General features: G+C 37.4%; 1 protein-coding gene across 4 annotated transcripts in view; it reads left to right on the top strand.

Annotated features, from left to right (window-relative positions):
- LOC149814859 (casein kinase 1-like protein 3) overlaps window positions 1–20,932 on the top strand; it is a 75,856-nt gene extending 54,924 nt beyond the window's left edge. For 2 of the 4 annotated variants that reach the window (XR_016427886.1, XR_016427884.1), the window contains one exon: window positions 20,012–20,932. The gene's annotated coding sequence lies outside the window, so the exon portion shown is untranslated. Of the gene's footprint in view, window positions 1–18,350; window positions 18,597–18,635; window positions 19,992–20,011 lie in introns of those variants that run through there. The other 2 variants (XR_016427887.1, XR_016427885.1) reach the window with 2 other exon arrangements.
- The last annotated feature ends 669 nt before the right edge of the window (window positions 20,933–21,601 follow it).

Here is a 21,601-nt window from a genome sequence, read left to right as displayed (position 1 = left end):
GAAAAAACCTCATGTTTATGTTTGAGGAAGTATATCCAACTATACCTTGAAAAATCATCCACATAACATAATATGAAAAACCTCCCTTAGACACAACGGGTGCCGGTCCCCATACATCCGAATGCACAATTTCGAAAGGTTTGGTTGAAAACATAGTTCTTTGTCCAAAAGGTAAGCTTCTCATTTTACCAAGAATGCAATCATTACAATTGAAATTGTCTTTACATAAGGTTTTAGCAAAATGTAAATACGAAAGCTTGACAATATTTGGATGCCCAAGGCGTTTATGCCAAACATTTATATCCTTATGTTGGGCAACATTACAAAAAGAGGTTTTTGGAATTTGAAGAAACTCCATGAGATAAAGATCTTCCTTCCTAGAGCCTTCCCCAATCAACTTCCCGGACCGGCGATCCTGTATCCAACATTTATTTGATGAGAATTTGATATCACACCCATGATCCGATAGTTGAGAGACGGAAAGCAAATTTAAATTTAGTTTTGGTATAAATCTAACTTTTGGAATAAAAAAACCTTGTCTTTCAAAATCACCAATTCCTTTTATTTCAAGAGAAGCCCCATCCGCGGTGGAGACAAAAGAGGGTGACAAATTTTTTGAGTATTTAGAAAGTGAAAAAACATTTGGAGTCATATGAAAGGATGCACCCGAGTCTAAGAGCCAAAGAGTCTTACCGGGAGGAGAGAAGGTGGTCATGGCGGCTCCGGAAACGGATCCCTTGAGGAGTGGTTGAAGAGCTTCCATGATTTGATTGAGAGCCAAAGTAGCATGATTGGAAGTAGAAGGACCTTCCTCCTTGGTTGATTGGAAAGTAGTAGACATAGCCACCATCTTCTTCCATTTAGGGCATACCGGTTTAATGTGACCCGGTTCTTTGCAAAAATGGCATATGATCTTACTATAATCTCTCCTTCCATAATGCCCACCATTTTCTCTTCCTCCTTGATTTTTGTTAAAATGAGGGGGTTTATAGATTTTAACATTATTCCCCGGTCTTGAGACGGCATAAGCACCCTCATCCTCATCTTTAGAGGGGACGGCCAACACACTTAGATTGGTTTTATTCATTCTCAATCTAGTTTCTTCTCCACTTAATTTGGTAAGCACATCTTCCAACGGATGTGAATGACTAAAATACCCTTGCGGGTTTTACAAGAAAAGAAAAGAAACAAAAAGAAACATACATATTTACATATATATATATAAAGATAGATACATATACATATATACGTGATATATATATGTATATGTATCTCTCTTTATATATATATGTAAATATTTACATAAAGAGAGATACATTTTAACACCCTCCCTCAAACTTAGGGCACAATGACCGAAAGTTTGCTAAGGAGAAAGTTGATTCTTGGAGGGCAAGCTCATCCCAAATAGTGGATAACTCGGCGAAATACTCTCTAACGGACATTTCTCCTTGTTGAAGGGTTAAGGCCTTCTTTTGGAGATAGTATTTATGGGACAAATCTCTTGAAGTATACATTCTTTCAAGATATTCCCATACTTGACATGCCTTTTTGAACTTTAGAATATTGGCATTAATTTTGGTCTCAACCGAAGAGAAGAACCATGAGAGTATTTTGTAGTTTTTCATTTCCCATTCTTCATGCTTCTTATTGTAATCTTCAAAAGCCTTTTCTCTTTCTTCTCCCTCAAGAACCTTGATCTCCCCTTTGTCAAGGGTAGTAATTTTTGGTACGGGTTCGGGAATAGTTCCTTGAACATATCCCCAAAGACCCTTTCCTTTTATATGGGCCTCCATATTCCCGGCCCATACATGATAATTCGTTCCATTCAATTTGAAGCCAAGAGAGAAGTGAGAATCCTTTTCGCCCATTAGAAAGGATACAAAGAGAAATAAATGCGTACCACAATGCGAAATGAGTCCCTTCTTGATGTAGGAAGCTTCCAAAATATAGAATGAAGAGCCGAGTCTTCACTTCAACCACCACAACTTAATGGTACGCTTTACGAGGTATTCCAACGAAGAGAAAAAAGAGCACGATCTTCTTTTCCTTTAAGCCTAGCTCTGATACCATGTGAAAATATCTCAAAAAGAGATAAAGTGTGCGATAAGCACAACACCACCAATGTGCACAAATGCACAAGAACACTTAGAACAAATGTACACAAAGGTACAATAAAGAAACTCAAATGTACAAAGGCATACAAAATATAAAGAATTTTATTGAGAAGCTTGGAGAACAAAAGCTCCAAGAAGTAAGTATTACAAAGGGGGAACTCCCCTATTTATAATGAGAAAGGAAGCCTTGGAGGGGCTCCACTAGCTGTTGGAGCCCCTCCAACGGTTAGAATTCTAACCGTTGGAGAGGCTCAACAGCTAGTGTTGAGCCCTCCAAGTTGACTTTGAGTCAACACAAAAAAAGGACAAAAAATGAAAAAGAAAAAAGAAAAAGAATAAAAGTGAAAAAGCAAAAAGAATTACAGCATATTCATAATTATGAATATGCGCAAAAGGTGAATGACTAAAATACCCTTGCGGGTTTTACAAGAAAAGAAAAGAAACAAAAAGAAACATACATATTTACATATATATATAAAGATAGATACATATACATATATACATAAAGATAGATACATATACATATATACGTGATATATATATGTATATGTATCTCTCTTTATATATACATGTAAATATTTACATAAAGAGAGATACATTTTAACAATTATCCTGAGTGTCTATAGGGTGGGGTGGGGGCAGGAACGTGGACAGGGATGTAGATAATTATTTTGAGACGGGACGGGGGTGGAGGTCCAAAGTCGCCCCCGCCACGAGGATGGAGGTTAAATTTTTGAGATGGGGCGGGGGTGAAGACCTTGTCCTCCGCCCCCGCCCCGGTCCACTGCCATCCCTAGTTGGGACCCTTCCCAATGGTCACAAATGTGACTGTTGGGGAGTTCCGAGTGACTCTTTTGGAGCTCCCCTCGGCCCCCTCTTATGATGTATTTAAAGAGGATTTCTCCCCCATTATTTTCAATGCTTGTTTAAGCATTTCAATAAAAGGCTTCCATATTATTTCAAGTTCTCTTCTCCCTTGTGTATATTTTTTGTTTGCCCTTTGTGGCATATTGTATCTTATCCATTAGAGACATTGTATTTATGTGATTGTGCCTTCTTGTAGTCACTTTGCAACATTGTTTTTGGCACTTGTATTTCATTACAATATACACCGCCGCACTGAAGTTTTTTTAAAGTGCCGCATTGCCGCACCCATACCCACACCTATGTGACATAGTCTGCTTGTAATGAAACAAGAACAAAAACAAAAAAGGGCCTCTTATGGGCTTATAAGAACACAATATTCAAAAGCACAAAGACCACTTATGGGTCAATCACATAAACACATACACATAGGCCACTTAGGTGCTAAAAATACAATAAAAATATAAAGATTTATATAACTAAAATGCTTGAGAAAGCATAGGGATAAAGGGGGGTCTCACCCCTATACATACACTTCACACGCTACTCTAAATCCCATTTACCTCAATGCCCTTAACCTAAAGTTAAAATACAATAAATAAAATAAAAAAAGGTAGAAATATAAAAGGACTGTTGTATCCCTAACGGGCACAACCTATTACAAGGTTATGAAAAGACTAAAATATCCCTATTGGGTATTTAACTTATTACAATGATGATATATATATATATATATAAACTTGTATATGCAATTATGCATATCTTAACACCCCCCTTCAAAGTCACGGTGCCACAACCAAGAGTTTGCCAAGAAAAAATTGAAATCTTGGTGACGAAAGTGCTTTGATGAAGAAGTCCGCAATTGATACTCAGATGATTCATATGGCAATGTAATGCTTTTCTTAAAAAATTCTTCTCTGATATAATGACAATTCATTTCTCTTTGTTTGGTCCATTCATGAAATGTGTGATTGCCGGTGATATAAACTGCACTTTTGTTGTCACAACACAATCTTGAGAATTTTGCTACGTGAACTCCAAGTCTTCTAACAATTGTTTTAGCTATACCAACTCAAAAGTAGTGGTTGCCATAGGTCGGTACTTTGCTTCTGTAGATGACAAAGACACCTTTTGTTGCTTGCATTTTCATGAAATCAATGAATCCCCTAAAAAACACAAAAGCTCATAGTTGAGCGACGATCACATCTCCTCCCCGATCAGAGTCTGAATATGCAGTAACTTATAATGGGGAAGAAGATGACAAAAACAAAACATAATTAATAGTGTTTCTGATATATCTAATAATCCTCATTATAACACTCATATGTCCTGTAGTAGGTGCATGTTGAAATTGACTAGAAGAGTGAATAACATGTGCAATATCAGGGCGAGTAATAGAGATAAGATAAAGCTCCAATCATCTATTTGTAAGAAGTTAGATCCTTCAAAGGTTTTTCATCATCCTTCTTTATCTTAGCATTGATAACATCTGGAGTATGAACTTGTTTTTCATCGAAAAACCCTGATTGTTCTATGATCTATGTTGCATACTTAGTTTAAGACAAATACTAACCACGAGGTAAATCACTTCATTTCTAAGAAAATACCGTAAAAAACCAATATCTGTCATTTGAAAGTGAGCTTTGAGAACATCTTTGATATGACTAACTCCCTACTTATCACCTCCTATGATAATCATGTTATCAACATATAGAAGTAATATTATCATGCTTGCATTAAAAAACTTAACAAGCAATGCAGTGTTAGTATAACAAAATTTAAAACCAAGTTGTACCATCATATTACTGAATCGATATACTAAGCCTTAGGGGGTTTTTTAAATGGTACAAAGTCTTGCACAACCAAAGAACCTTTCCATGTGCCAGCCTAATCTTGGTGGGGGTTTCATGTAAACTTCTTCATTAAGTTCACCATTCAAAAAAGCATTTTTAACATCATTTTGAAAGATAAGCTATTTTTTAATCGAGGCTATAAAAACAAGAGTTCTAACAATAGTCATACGGGGCAACTGAAGCAAATATTTCATCATAGTCTATTTCGTATTATTGACTATATCTTTTGGCTACAAGTCTAGTTTTTTATCTCTCTAATGTTTCATCACTTTTGGTTTTAATTTTATAAACCTTTCTACACCCTATTGTTTATTTTCTTTGGGTAATGTTTGAATTTATCAAATTTTTTCCTTTTCTAGAGCTTTTAATTCATCATTCATGACTCTAATCCATTCTTGATGATTCCTAACATCATTATAAGATGATGGTTTACATACAAGTAGATGGCCATCAGACGTGTTCTATATTTGGGTTCAAAGGAGTTTATGACATAAATCTACTTGGAGCTTTGGATATCCTCATGGATTTTCTAACACTAGATGAATTTATGTCTTGATTTTGGGAATATCTTTCTAGGGCACATGGAGGATGGTCTTTGATACGTCGAGTATAAGTTTGAACTTCATTATGTGAATGGTCTATGTCGTCAAGACCATTTCCATTCTCATGTGCATCATGATTGTCCTCATTGTTACTCTCATGCACGTCGTGATTGTCATTACTATCATAATCAACACCTTTATCATGCTCATTAGCAAGATAAAAAAGAAATGTATAATCATAATGCTCTTTCGTCTTATCTTTATCAAACCCATTTTCGTTTTCAAGAAACGTGACATTTTGAAATATATAGTTTGTCCTTATTTCATAACATCTATACCTTTTTTGGTTTTTGGCATATCCCAAGAAGACACAAGGAATAACTTTAGCGAAAAGTTTGTCATTCTTGTCGGTAAGGATGAAGCATTTACAATAAAAAAACTCTTAACCTTTTATAATCGAGAGGAGTTTTGAATAATTTTTCAATAGAGGCAACTTTTTCAATAGTATTTGAAGGCATTCTATTTATTAAATAGACCGTCGTAAGGGCGGCTTCGGCCCAAAATATTTTAGGAACATTCCTTGATATAAAAAGTGTTCTAGTAGTCTCAACAATATGTCTATGTTTCCTTTGGACTTTTGTTGAGGGGTATAGAGACAAGATTTTTGATAGATAATCTAATGTAAATCAAGATAGTTTTTGAATTCATTTGATAAGAATTCTCCTCCGGAATCAAATCTAAAAATTTTAATGTTAGTATTAAATTGAATTTTTTGCAAAATAATAATTTTTTTGAAAATAATCAAATACTTCAGATTTGTGCTTAAAGAAATATATCCAAGTGTGTCTACTATAATTATCCTAAAAAATAACATAGTATGATACTCCTCCTTTGGACACAACCGGAGCCGGTCGCCATACATCTGAATGCACTAACTCAAATGGCTTTTTAGATATAAAATGACTTGGTCCAAATGGCAAGGATTTCATTGTACCAAAAGTACAATTTTCACATACTAAATTCTTTTCTTTATAATTTGCAAGAAATGAAAACAAATGTAATTTTGATATACTAGGATGTCCTAGTCTTTTATGCCAATTTTCTATATTTTTCTTTTTTACAAAATTATAAAAAATATAGTTTGATAATTCAAGATTGTTCACTACATAGAGATCTCCCCTTATGTGGCTTCGCCCAATCGGCTTCTCGGACTGGAGATCTTGTATCAAACAACCATTAGGTAAGAAAAAAATTTTGCACCCATGATCCGCAATTTGAGAAACAGATAAAAATTTTAAATTCAATTTTGACAATATTCTAACATTTGGTATATGAAAAGTTTGATGCTTTCTTAAGGTTCCAAATTTTTTTATTTTTAAAGAAGTTTCATCAGCGATTGAAACATAAGAATCATTTGGGTTAGTATGGCATTCGAATAGTATGGAATCATTTGGAGTTATATGAAAGTAAGATCTGGAATCAAGAATCCAAGAAGTCTTATTGGGATCAATGTATGTATATTGATACAACCATACCAGAGAGAGAAGATGTTTGTTTTTTGAACATTTGTTGTAGTGCTTCCATGAGTTGCGCTAGAGACATTTAGCCCACGCTTTCACCATTTCTTTAAAAAGATGGTCCCACGGAAGCCACCTTATTTTCATCTCTTTGATCTTCTCTCCTCCTTATGAAAAAAAGGCTTGATGTGACTTGACTTATAACAAAAATGACATCAATTTGTCACTTTTGTATTCATAGTCTTTTCTTCCATGATCATTTGAGCTTATTCTATAATCATTGAAGTTTCTCCGATAATCATTGCTTCTCCCAATGTGAGGGGGCTTGTAGGCCCTTGTGTAGTTTTCGAGCCTTAACATAGCAAGCACCGATTCTTCAATATTTTTTCCTCCATAGTTAATTCTTCAAGTATTTCCATTATGCTAGGTATTCCTTCTCTACGAAGAAGGGCCGATTGTAAGATTTTGTCTCCAAGAGTATCGTTGATGCAACAGAAGGGAGAGACGGTGAGAGAGGAGGGGACGACTGCAATAGAAGATTCAATCCCACTTACTGGGGATCGTACCCTATATTCAACATATATATGTATTACAAACTGGATCGGGTTTGGATATTACATAACATTATATCTGTTCCAGACCCGAATACAAATACAAAGTATTACACAGATTCATGTTTCCGGGTCCAAATCCAAACCTGTAACCCGAATAAACCAGTCTCAATACCCTCCCTCAAGTTGTGCATGGTCGTGCACCATGGGCAACTTGCTTTTCAAGAACCAAAATCGTATGCTGGTAAGGCCTTTAGTGAACAAATCTGCTACTTGATCCGCCGTTCGAACGTAGGCTGGTTCAACTTCTCTTTCTTCTACCTTTTGCTGAATAAAATGTTGATCAATCTCTATATGTTTTGTACGACTATGATGAATGGGATTGAAAGTAATCTGTATAGCACTCTGATTATCACATAGGAGAGTAGTGGGTAGAATAGTTTCTCCTATTTTCATCAAAAGATGTCTTAGCCATGTAACCTCTGTTGTGGCTGTTGCCATAGATCGATACTCTGCCTCAGTACTAGATCGTGCAACTGCACGTTGCTTCTTGCTACTCCATGCTACTAAGTTTCCATCGATAAAAACACAATACCCAGAAACTGACCTTCTGTCGTTCGGATCTCCAGCCCAATCAGCATCTGCATATACAACTAGTCGATGTTGCTCCCCTATGGTCTTAGCTTGATGATAGATTAAGCCATCCCCAAGAGTACCCTTTAAGTATCAAAGGATTCTCTTGACATCATTCATATGCTTTGTGCGTGGATCATGCATGAACTGTGAGACTTGATTCACTGCATATACAATCTCTAGTCTTGTGAAAGTGAGGTATTGAAGCATACCCACAAGGCTGCGATATTGTCGGGGTTCTCTATATACCTCTCAATCCTGAGCACTAAGCTTATGATTCAACACACTGGGAGTGGATAGGGGCTTGCAATCCTTTATGTCTGTCTTATCTAATAAATCCAGGGTATATTTGTGGTGAGTTAGTGAAAGAGAACTATCACGTCGATCTACCTCAACCCCTAAGAAATAATGCAGAATCCCCAAATCTTTCATTTTAAACTTTCGACTTAGGAGAGCTTTTGTAACTTCTATATGTTCATCAGAGTTCCCAGTAATGATAATATCATCCACATAGATGAGAAGTAATGTACTAACCTGACGATCCCGAAAAATAAATAGAGAATGATCGAGGTGAGACCGAATGAACCCATGCCGTTGAACTTCAACAAAAAAGCTATCAAACCAAGAACGGGAGGCCTGTTTAGCCCATAGATGGCTCTTCGTAATTTACAAACATGGGTGTTGGGTCTGTGTTCTGCATAACGGGGGGCTGCTCCATTAACACTTCTTCTTTCAGACTATCATGCAAAAATGCATTTTTGACATCAAGTTGATTGAGAGTCCATCCATACTGGATTGACAAAGATAAAATTAATCGAATGGTTTCCATTTTAATAACAGGACTAAAGGTCTCATCATAGTCTTGTCCGTATTCTTGAGTGAATCCTTTGGCTACAAGTCTCGTTTTGTAGCGTTCAATGGATCCATCAGGTTTATACTTGATCTTATAGACCCATTTAGAACCTACAATATTTTTGTCTAAGGGCATAGGAACAATTTGCCAAGTTCCACATTCATGCAAAGCTTCCATCTCCTCATTCATAGCCTCAACCCACTTAGTTGACATGTATGCCTGCGTGAAGCTGATGGGTTCATCCTGCTTTTCAATCTGTGAAACGAATAACTGTAGATCCGTGGAGAAGTTGTTATAACTGACCCATCGCTCAATAGGATGCCGGATTCTCCCGTTCTCCTGGGTTGCACATCGATGTGTTGAACACTGTTCTTGTGGCGTCGTTCATAGACGACTCCTTGGAATTTTGCGGCATCTGAAGTAGGCATGACAAAAACCTACATATTTCTCAGCCCTTCCGGCTGAGGCTCTACATTGGTCTCACTCCATTCAACGGGTGGTGTATGGCATGAGGTGACATTATGTGTCCCTATTGTGTCCAACTGGTTAAGTAACTTAGCGGTAAGCCATGGCTGATACCACTCGACATCCTTGTTGTGTCCATCTATATTCTCTGAGTTCTCAAGAGTGTTTTCATCAAACACAATATTTTGTGAGACTCTAATGCGATGAGTGGTGGAGTCATAACATCGATACCCTTTGTACTGATCAACATATCCAACAAACTTGCACCTGCATGCCTTGTCTTGGAACTTGTCACGTTGAGAGCTATCAATATGAACATAACATATGCAACAAAACACTCGTAATTCATTGTAATCAGGCTAAACCTTGAAAAGTGCAAAATAAGGAGATTGATTCTCTAGCAATCTCATGGGTAGACGATTTATGATATGCACAACAGAATGGAAGGCTTCCGTCCATAAACTCATGGGAATGTGAGTGTCATGCAACATGTTCAAGGCACTTTCCACAATGTGTCTATGTTTTCTTTCCGCCACACCATTTTGTTGTGGTGTATGTGGGCAAGATATACGATGACTTATTCCATTATCTTGGAGAAAATCAGTAAATTCCTTTGATAAATACTTGCCCCCCCCATCACATTGGAAATGTTGAATTTTGGACGAGAATTGATTACAGACTAGGGCGTAAAACGAGCGAAAGAGCTTGAACACCTCAGATTTATGTTTCATAAAATAAATCCAAGTGTATCTGGAATAACTATCAATGAAGATAACGTAATAGTGACTACCAGATAAGGAAGATTGTGGGGCAGGTCCCCAAACATCATAATAGACAATTTCAAATGGCGCAGAAGCTATCTGATTTATTGAACTAAAAGGAAGAACATGACTCTTACATAATTGACAGCTGGAACAAAGAGAAGTCTCAGACTCGAACTAGACCGTGGAACAAGTCCACTTGACACAAGTTTCTCAATGAATGATTTATTACAATGACCCAAACGACGATGCCAAATCTCTGGCTTATTACACTGAGATAAACTAAAACAATCTTTGAAGGACACTGGATGGTCTGACTGACTGGCTGACGAACTCGATGAAGCACCACGAACAGAAGGAGAAGATTCCTTGAGGATATACATATTTCCCTGTCGTTCTCCTTCAACGAGCGTCTTCTTCGTGAGAAGATCCTTGACACGTACAGAAGGAGTAAATTCGACGAAAGAATTAGTATCATCAACAAGTTTAGAGACAGAAACAATATTTTTGACAATACTGGGAGAATGATAGACATTAGATAAATTTAACGAAGAATTAAGAAGTGGAAGATCAACATTTCCAATGTGAGATATAGAGTGAAGAGTACCATCTCCAGTTTTAATACAAAATTTTCCATGATAAGGAATGGGTTTCGAAATCTTACCGACATCACCTGTTACATGTGCTGCAGCCCCGGAATCAATGTACCAAGTTCCTTGTTCATTCTGCTTGAAGCTTATCTCTGAGAGAGCAGATATTAAAAGATTCTTCATATTATCCTTTTCATCGTCCTTCGAGTCTTCTCCTATTCTTCTTTTGTGGGGGGATCCTGCACCATTAAATTTGCTTTTGTTCTGTGGGTTGTGCCAGCAATTAGCTTTGATGTGCCCCCTTTTATTGCATTGAAAACATGTTGGTATATTCCTGGAGCTCTGGTTTTCTGAGAAGGAATTGAGTGACATATTGGGCGTGGGCAACAACCCACGGCTTCCTTGACTGTTCCTTCCTTGGCTGCGTCCACCTCGAAAGCCTCCACGTCCTCTTCCTGACATCATCCCTGTAACCAATACGTCATGATTGCTGAAATTGATGGCCATCTCCTCTCCTCTAATGGTAATTTCGTACCGTAGTAACTTCACGCGAAGATCTTCAAAACTTGGCAATGAAGGAAGACATAGAAGGGAAGTGACCAACATGTGATAATTGGAGCCAAGTCCATTAAGTGCCTATTGAACCTTTTCTTTGTCAGGAATTTCACAACCCACCATGGCCAGTTGATCGGTGAGGATCTTGACTTTGTTTATGTATTCTGTAACTGATAAGTTCTCTTTCTTTAAGAGCTGAAATTCTCTTTTTAAATGTAGGATTCTGGCCTTTGAAATCTGTGAATATGTTTGCGCCAACCTCTGCCATAACTCCATTGTCGAGCATTCGTCGAGAATGCCGATTAATACTGCTTGAGAAAGAGTAGATGTGATGTAAGCAATGACTGCTTGATCTTTTCTCCTCCATGTCCCAAATTCTGGATTGCGAATCAATTTGTTGGAAACCTTCCCTTTATCGTCTCGCTCTTCCTGCATCACAAATTCTAGAGGTGCATGAACGGTCCCGTCGATGTGTCCTGAGAGATCCAAACTTCTGATAAAGGGCAAAATTTGCCTCTTCCAGGTCAAGTAATTCAAATTGTTCAGTTTTTCAGAGATGAGTTGACCAAGGAAACTTGACGGTAGAGAAGGAGAATCCATGACGAAATAATATGAAGTAGGATGAATAAAGGAAAGCGTCAAGTACAAGAGCAGCAATACAAGGCAACAACCAGTACAGCATAAATAGAAATTTCAACGTAGCAGAAATTCCAACAATCAAAGTTTTTTTTTTTTGAGATTAGTTAGTCGTAGATGATCGAATATTCCCAACTGTGCTGGTGCTACCTAGTATTCAGCAAAGGGCAATCAAGATAGCAATCTGATTAAAAAAAAATTAAATCGAACGTGCTGCTGACGTCAATGTTGGTAACGAACAAAGAAACAGATCTTAACTGATGGAGCGTGAACAAATTACAATCTGTTTCACGCGTGCTGAAACCGTGACAGAGAAAGGGACCAAAGATTGATTTATGATAAAATATATATCTATATTCTTGAGATGAATAATCAGATCTCGTGTTTGAGAAAGTAACACAGATCTGGGAAAAACAATCAGATTTCGTATTTGATGAAATAATCAGGTCAGGTCTGAAAACAGAAATCGAAGTGGGAAATCTGGAAACAAAGTAACAGGCGATAGATCTGAAATCGAAAACAGATCTGCATATGGAATTAGGTATGAAAACAAAGAAGAAGATGATGACACAGATCTGAAATCGAAAACAGATTTGAAAGATGGGATAAAGATGCAAACATAAATCTATCTTGAAAAAATAATAATAAGAATGAGACCCACGATGAGAGACAATAGAAGAAGTTGGAATGAAGGGCAGAATCACGTTAACCTGGAGTTTGAAGACCGATCTCTCGAGACACGTTCTGGGATCAACTTCACGCCCTTGAACAGAGATCAGACGAAGCCCTGCTCTGATACCATGTAAGATTTTGTCTCCAGGAGTATCGTTGATGCAGAAGAAGGGAGAGACATTGAGAGAGGAGGGGACTGCTGCAATAGAAGGTTCAATCCCACTTACTGGGGATCGTACCCTATATTCAACATATATATGTATTACAAACTGGATCGGGTCTAGATATTACATAACATTACATCTGTTCCAGACCCGAATACAAATACAAAGTATTACATAGATTCATGTTTCCGGGTCCAAATCCAAACCCGTAACCCGAATAAACCAGTCTCAATACCGATTTGGTCCCTTCAAATTTGGGTCTAAGCCCATTTATAAATTGGTAGAAATGCTTTATTTTGATTTGATTTTCACGGAGTTCTACATCTTGAGGACAATGCCACTTAGGCTCTAAAGGAGTCAATTCATTCCAAAGAATAGAAAAAGCATTATAGTATTGTCCAGTGCTCATTTCTTCTTGGATCATGGTTCTAACTTTGTTTTGTACATTATATATGAGCTATGTCCTTTAGACAATACATTTCCTTAAGATATTTCAATGCATCACTAGCAAATCAAATTTTGCCTAACTTGAGTACTTTTTGATATATACACTATTAATTTGCCATTAAGTGTTATTTCCTTGCCATTCTTAATCTTGGTGAGCATAAGCTTAGGCTATCTTTCGGTACCATCAACCAAACCCCATAGACCCTTTTCTCATATTTTGTGATTTACTATGGATGCCCACGTCACATAGTTTTTATCATTAAGTTTAACGAGAATGGAGATGACTTCTCTTTCATCCTCCATTTTTTTATAAGAATGAATAGAGAGAAAGAGAGCTAGAAAGAGAAGAGAAAAGATTAGGATAACAAGAAATTTGTTGAAGAGGTTTGATGGTGCACTTTTTGAGGCAACGAACCAATGCTCCACCAATCTCACGATCCTCCTCTTGATCTTCACGAACAAATCGCAACCTGAGAGCACCAAGGCTCTGAAACCATGTAATGAAACAAGAACAACAAAGTGTCTTTTATGGGCTTACAAGAGCACAAAGTGGGTCAATCACATAAACACATTCACGTAGGCCACTTAAAAGCCAAGAACACAATAAAAATATAAGGATTTGTATAACTAAAATGCTTGAGAAAGCATAGGGATGCAAGAGGGGTCTCACCCCTACATATACACTTCACACACTCACAAGCCGTTGGGGAGGTCCCAACGACTCTAAATCCCATTTACCTCAATGCCCACATTATATATATATATATATATATATATATATATATATTAACAGTGCTTTGTCATGTTCTTTTGTTAGGGTTAGTTCTCCATTAAGACTGTTTGGGAGCTGGAGATGGTATTTAATGGGGGTTTAATTAATACCACCTACCTCCACAGGTGTTTGGGAAACCCTGTTTTGAGAGATGATGATGGTTTTGAGAGTGGAGAAGGGAGTGGAGATGAGCCATTTTCAACTACATCCTCACAAGGATGTAGCTTACTACTCTGGCCTCATCTTCCATTTTCTTCTCCACTGCCATCACCTCTCTCTTCTCCTATCCAACACTGTCTCCAAACAGAGCCAAATTAGACATAGGAAGAGGGGAACCTCATGTTGGTTGGTTATTGGATACTACTGTGAGCTGCTGTTTCTGACACTTGAATTAGAATTTTGCCTGTATCAGATTTGGAATTATCGAAAGCCATCAATATATTTTGGATGTGCATCTAACTAGGACATACAGAGCAAGCTCATTGAGTTCTACTAAGCCATTAAGTTTTGCTTTTGCATTAGAAGATCTAGATTGTTTGCTGCTTGCAGGCTTCCTTGGTTTTATTGCCCCTTTCCATTTTACCTGAAAAAATTATTTTTTCTCAGTGCTTCACCTTTATCTGCAATCATATGCTCTTCCAAAAGCGAGCATGCTCTGATATTGCCTCTCTAATTGATTGATTCACTTTTGTAGACCTTTTCAAGTGAAAATGGGAGAACTGGTTCACATTTTTATCAATCAATGAGGTTGTTTTTAAAGGTGCATGCATATCATGAATCTGGATTTATTGTAATGTCATATATTGTGTTGCGATTAATCAGTTTCACCGACACTGAGAGGATCTTAAGAAATGCTTGTTTTGCCACTTGACATTCTCTTGGAAGGTTGCTGGAATACTTGCAGTCTTTTTATTTTCTCCTGGTAGATTTATTACAATCTTGAGCTTTTTTGTTTTCTTTGTTTTTTTTCCATAAATGCATTAGATATGGCATGCTCTAATTGTTTGATGACCATTTTTATTTTTTTCTTTTGATGTTTTGATGCACTGTAGTCAATATCCACTGCAGGAAAGAGGATCAATCTTGGACATCTGCGTAGAGTCTAGGCAGATGTCCAAGATTGATCCCACTTGGAGGAGGTAAATGAAACTCTAGGGCCCTAGAGTTTCATTTACCTCCTCCAAGTGGGAGGATATCCCACATTGAGTAGTTCTATCGATTAACAATACATTGATATGTTTTTCTGAGGTCTGCCACAGCGCATTCAAATGACAGTTTATAAGAATTATTATGGAAGCATCTAGTTTGAACCCTTGGAGAGAGGATTATCTATACTTATTCATCGTATTGATGTGGGCTGTGTAGCTGATTTAGGCATATTAAACCAGTCATCCATTGCTTGACCATATTGAAATTATGGCCTGATACTAACACATGGTTGATTGCTCTTCATCCTGGATGAAGTGTTATCTGTGATCTTGATGCTTGAAGGGGGTTCAGATCAGTTGTAGAGTACAATATGGAAGTAACCTTGATGTGTGGCCATAAGTTAAACTGATGGCACAGAAGTAGGATGATTGATAGTTGCAAGCATATTTTGCTTGCTTGCATTGGAGAAATCTGCAGAGGATAACCTGTTCATGCTTGTACAGTGGATGTATTTGCGCTTTTTTGGCTTTTATCATTGGCTATCAAATCCAACTATCTTGGCTTATGCAGCCTATCTACAATGCAACATTGTCATTTTGTTGACATGATATCTGAGTTTTACTCATATAGAACTCTGCACGGTAGGTTAGTCTGTAATTGAATTTGGTCTTGTATCTGCACAACCAGCATGGTCATGCTACAGTACCTCCACATGCAAGGAATTGGTCATGACTCGTCAATGGTAGAAATGGATCAATAAGTAATTTACTGAAATGTACTGGAGGGCATAATCAAGCAGGTCCAATAGAGTATGAGTTCATTTTGAAAGGATACCTAGGGAATGCATGTACATTGTTGGGTTAATGTTCATAAAGAACATAGTCTTTGCAGGTTACAAGATTAGGCATTTGTATTGACACACGTTTGGTTTCATGAGGAAATAATAATAATTTAAGATCGACTATCTTCCTTATGTCCTATGCACATATGATCAATATAGGTTTTCCTTTAAGAGAGTTCATTCTTTGAACGTTCCATATTCATTTCATAGATCTCTCATTTTTGAAGTGTAATACTTCTGGTAGGGTACATATTCCATCAGTTCCTATAGGCGTTTGTTGGATTTATGTCTCGCAATGCTGGGGCAGTGCTGAAACTACTTATTCCAGAGCTTTTTTATTGTGAAGCTTTAGAACCATGTTTAGTTAAGAAAACATGTTTGTTTTGCTCAGTATTGGTAGCACCTTGGACAAACAAAAGGAACACATGTTTGAAAAGTGCACAAACCTGTTCATATCTGTTCTCCAGGAACCATCTCCACAGAGCGGTCTATATTAGTTGCCTGCTTGGATTTGGTTTATGTAAATGTGGCAAAATGCTCAACTTTCTTTTCCTTGATGTCCTACCATTTACTTTTCTATGCATTTGGCTTGAGGCTCTGCTTTCATACATAATATCCTATAGTTTTTGTGCATAGCCGCAGCCTGAAACTAGTCACATGGAATATGGTGATTTGATTGGATACTACATTAGTTTGTGAATGCATGATTTCTTGCGGCGGCTGCTGATACTTAATTGAGGAGAGAGAGAGAGAGAGAGAGAGAGAGAGAGAGAGAGAGAGAGAGAGAGAGAGAGAGCTAACCACATATCCTTTTCTTTTTAATTGTATGTTGGTTAGCATGTCTCTATGTGTTTGTGGGTTACCAATTTTGTATGATTTTGGATTCTTTTGGACCTTCTTTTCATGTTTGTAATTGTGACATTAAATTCCATTTAGTATCCATGCAAATGTCTCTCGTGTTCCTTAGATGGGAGGACCTTAATTTTTCTTCCACCTACGGTGACCTTTATACTCCACTGAACAGTGTCTACTGGGTTTTGCAAGTTGACAAACCCCTCTACCCGCCTATGTGCATCATAATACTGGACTATGGGATCCAATTTAATTGTGTGTGAACAAAATCCTTTAAATCTGGAGCAAGCCTCACCCGTTAACACCTTGGTAGATAATAATTTATTGTTCATTTTTTATTTCAGGATTTTGTTAGGGGCTTGTAGTTCTTTTCTTCTCTGGGCTTCACAAATTTTTGGATCAACTGGCAGTTGTTTTCATATCCAGGCAACTCTATGTTTATTATAATTAAATTCCATGATTACTTTCCTGCCAAGCATAGATAGAATTGTGCTTCAGATAGAAAGGTTTTGCATCACATACCAACATTTACAAATTGCTCATTGGAATCTTGGAAATGTAGTATCTGTACCTGCCATGGGCTTGCATTGCTGTTTGCTCTACCGGCATATCATCTGATGGGCCTTTACTTCTTCCTTGGTATAAAGATTAGTGCACTCTTAACATTCTTCTCGTATTATTTCCGTAATGCACTTTTGCTCCTGAAAGCAGAGTGCTGATCTTCTGGGATTTGCAAGTGCCAAATGAGAACATTTTTTTCCCTAACGCCACAGCTAAATGAAAGGTTGCCTTAGCTTATAAATTATTATTGGGCGAAAGATAGCAAAGATACTTGATGATTTAAGCGATCTTGGATTCTTTATTTTGCTACTGCTCCTTTTAGAATTGACGTGCTGTCTAGAATTTCACTATAATCCTAGAGGTTCTTTTGTTTATAAATTGCCATTCTTTTGAAACACTCATTCTGGTTGCTCTTCATTTTGAAGACAAATTATTTCAAACACCGATTTTGTTGTGGTCTTCAATATGAAGGCAAATTCTTTCTTGCTTACATATGAAATCTTCTGATTGTTCCACATGTTTAAAATTGCATTTCATGATTCCTTTGGCTGTTCTATGAATAATCTCAGAAATGCCTAATGTTTTTTATGTAACTCATGGATTGGACGTCACGACACGATAAACTATGCATGTTGTCTTCATAGGGTGCTGAAGGTGGCTAGGTATTAAATTACATATATTAAGGTGGGACAAGAAATGGTATTTTACAATGTCATTTTAGGTTTGCTTCTTTTACCAAAAATTTTGTTGACACTAACCAATGAAACTAGACAGAAACCTTTAAATTGTGCAGTAGGTAATGAGGCATAAAAGAACTTGTTACATCGACTATGCCTTTACTTTTTGTCCAATCTGTTTTCTAGTTATTTACCCTGCTATTTATCCAACTTGCTTCTCATTGTACGCCCTGTATTCATTACCATTTAGTGTGCATGTGGATGCATGTTATGTGTCCTAGCTAGGTGATTCTGCAGATTCTACTTGCCAAAATTCACTGGGAGATTTATGCTCGAAAGATGATCAGGCTGTGCATGCCCCATCTCCACGGATCCCCAATTTTGTGTGGTTGAATGTATTACATACTATTCTGTGTGAGAACTTTGCCCCTTGTAGTTCTTACTGGTGTTGCATGTAAGAAAATGTCGTTGTCCGTTCAAATATTCTTGTTGGTGAATGTGCTCTTGACGATGCATGATATTCTGAATCTGTGCTGCTTTACTAACTGCAGGTTACACTTTTGTAGAACCGATGATTTTAGAACCAGCCTTACCGGTGGCTTATCACCTAATATGTGGTTGTTCCCTTTGTGCAATTGAACGTATACTGCATTGGCTATTGATATTGGATAGCCAAGGATTAGGCGTTTTAAAAAACATTTTCCCATGTGGGTTTCTAACAGCCCACCTAATTGCTATTATACTTGTGGATAAATCAAGAAGGCAAATAAAAGATTATATCCAAATGCAGTGTGGGTTTTCAACAGGATTTTCTTGTGGTCATTCAATAATATTTGGTTTATGCAATTACTGGATGTTAATCCCCATCCCTACCCCGCACCCTGTACTTCCCCACTCGGAGGAGGTGGGGTGAAAGAGAGCGTATTAGCTTTGATTTCAAGTTATCTATGAACCATAACTGTGAACTCGAGTAGCATGCTCTGATTGTTGAATTACAAGTTGCTGCCATGGGTCTAAAAGTGTTCTCTTTTTCCCTAACCATTGCGTTACATGTTGCAAAAAGATGTCATTCTTAACCAATTTACCTTCTCACTGTGTGTGGAGTATGTGCTTCATCTGATCGTGTAAATGTGCAAGCCAACATTGGTGCAGCTCATTCTTGAAGCATGAGAGTGGATTGAAACTTTGTTGTTCTGCTGGCATTTCCCGATTTTGGTATGTGTTTGATCGCCAATCTGTTCCATCTAGTTTTTGTAGCTCATTTGAGTTTTGACTGCCATTCAGAGAACGACTTGGCATCATTAGATGGGAGAAATGCTGTTTTCTGATCCCCTTTTTTGTTTATCCCTTGATGCATTATCAATTTTTGTTGTAATTCCTATTGGCAGTTTGTCTCAAGCAAATTTAATGGCTCAGTGGACACGCTATTTGAATTCCTGGGGAAAATAATTCCTGCTATTTTGAGGTCCAAAGTCTCCTTCGCAGGGAAACTCTATGCTGCTGAGATTGCTGTGTTTCAAGTTTTTGTTCCATGCTGTTTGTAAACCTTAGTGTGAGGGCTGTCTTTTTTCCTTTTCCCTATAATGGGGTTGGGTTTCCTTTGCTTTTCAGGCTCTTCTGTCCTGTCCCCAAGCAAAGCTCCTGGCCATGTCCCAGACAACATATTTTTCTTTCCTTTCATTTCAGATCAAGCATACAATGGCAAATAAGCCTTTTCTTTCTCCACGTTCTTATCGTTTTTGCTATTCTCAGAAACATCATTCGGTTGAATGCCAAGCTGCGTTGTCTGTCTAACATTTTTGCTTTGGTTTTACACGATTGCATGAATTGATTGATGCTTACATGCTCTTTCATTATGGGGCACATGTATGTGGTCTTTAGTTCATTTGAGGCAACAAATTACCAATTGTGTGATAAAAAGTATCCCTCTCTCAAAATGCAGGTAAATGAATAACCATTCACAGTTTACTCTCATGGTAATTTACAAGTTAAATGATTGAGCTCTCAAATCAGCCTGGAAGGATAAGAGATGTCTCCACTTCTTGGATACACAATGTTTTTGGTGTCTAGGAGGCTGCATGATGTCCCTACCATCAAACTTGGCTTTGCAATACATTCTCCTTGGTGGACTGCAAAACAAGAGGGCATGGTTGAGCTATGAATGACACATGATCGTGGCCTGCAACAATCACAAGTTTACTCTCTCCATGGGCTCGTGAGATGCTATTTCTCATTTGGTAATGTTGCTGTTGCAGCCGCTGCTGCTGCCGCTCTCCCTGTTGCTGCTGTTCAAAGAACTCTTGCTCCTGCATTTCGATTTGTCGTCGCTCTCTCATGTCGAGTCTATACTTGCAGAAGCCATAGATGATATATAGGAGAACCCTTAGGCTTACAATAATGGCGGTAATAAGCAAAACCAGCAGTATGTAATCCTTTACTGAATGAACATGACGACACAGTAAGAGGCCTCTAAGGCATGCCATGAATCCGTTACTAGTCATTGAGGCAAACTTAAAAAAAAAATGGGCATTAGATTCATTGCTTCATGTGGCGGTTTAGAATTTGAAGAATCTCTAGAGAGGTTTGCTTGCAGGTTTTGTGTTTCTATTAGTGTTGAACGGGAACATGTATCCTTTTCCTGAAGTTTAGCATCTCTCTCTCTCTCTCTCTCTCTCTCTCTCTCTCTCCACACACGGTGTTGCCCAGTTGGTTTAGGCGAGTGTTTGGCTGGGCTTAGCTCATGTAGGCTCTTTTAAGTAGTAATAGGATTTATCTGGATATATTTTAAAGCATATGTATAGTGTTGGATAAATAGTTGAAGTGTTTGGCTTGCAAGCAATAGTGAGTTAAAATCTTATTGAAATATCTCTTTTGACTTCAAAGAAGAGTTTATCATATTAAAAAATAAAACATCTATCAATGCAGATCCTTGTGAAGTAAAAAAAATTGAAAAATGATTGATTGTACTGTACGATAAATTTGACATTTAAAAAAAATATATACAATTTGCCAAAATGTGCTGGATGACCAATTTTGCTAGTTGACTTTTCAAGACCTTTTTACTCTTGGCACTTGCAAAACTTCTCGATTTTAGTGTGTTACGTTGCAACACCCTTTTGACCTTGCTAAATCTCATTAAAAATGAAATTCTTAAGATGTTTATGAAGAAATAATGTATTTTACAAAAATAGTATAAAAATTGTGACACTTGCGAAATTTTCTTGCTTGTTAATTTTGATGAGTTTCGTGTGGGTGGTTGTGAAAGTCCGTTTGTCGATGCGAAATTCATCTTTTGCATAGTTCATGGACTTTACATGCGAAGTTTTATTTTAGCGTGTGAATTTATGTGTATATATAAAGGCGATTAGAGTGTGAATTTTGTTAAGAGCTTTGCATTGATTGTTGCAAAAGTCTATTTGTCGATGTGGAATTCATGAACTTTTGCATGTGATTGACTTTAAGTGATGCAAGATTCTATTTGAGGGTGTGAATTTATGTGTATATATATATATAGGTGATTAGTGTGAATTTT

The sequence above is a fragment of the Nuphar pumila genome, chromosome 15 (genome assembly GCF_984573655.1).
Source record: "Nuphar pumila chromosome 15, dmNupPumi1.hap1.1, whole genome shotgun sequence".
NCBI classification, from domain to species: Eukaryota; Viridiplantae; Streptophyta; class Magnoliopsida; order Nymphaeales; family Nymphaeaceae; genus Nuphar; species Nuphar pumila.
This window is presented reverse-complemented; position numbering and strand designations above follow the sequence as displayed.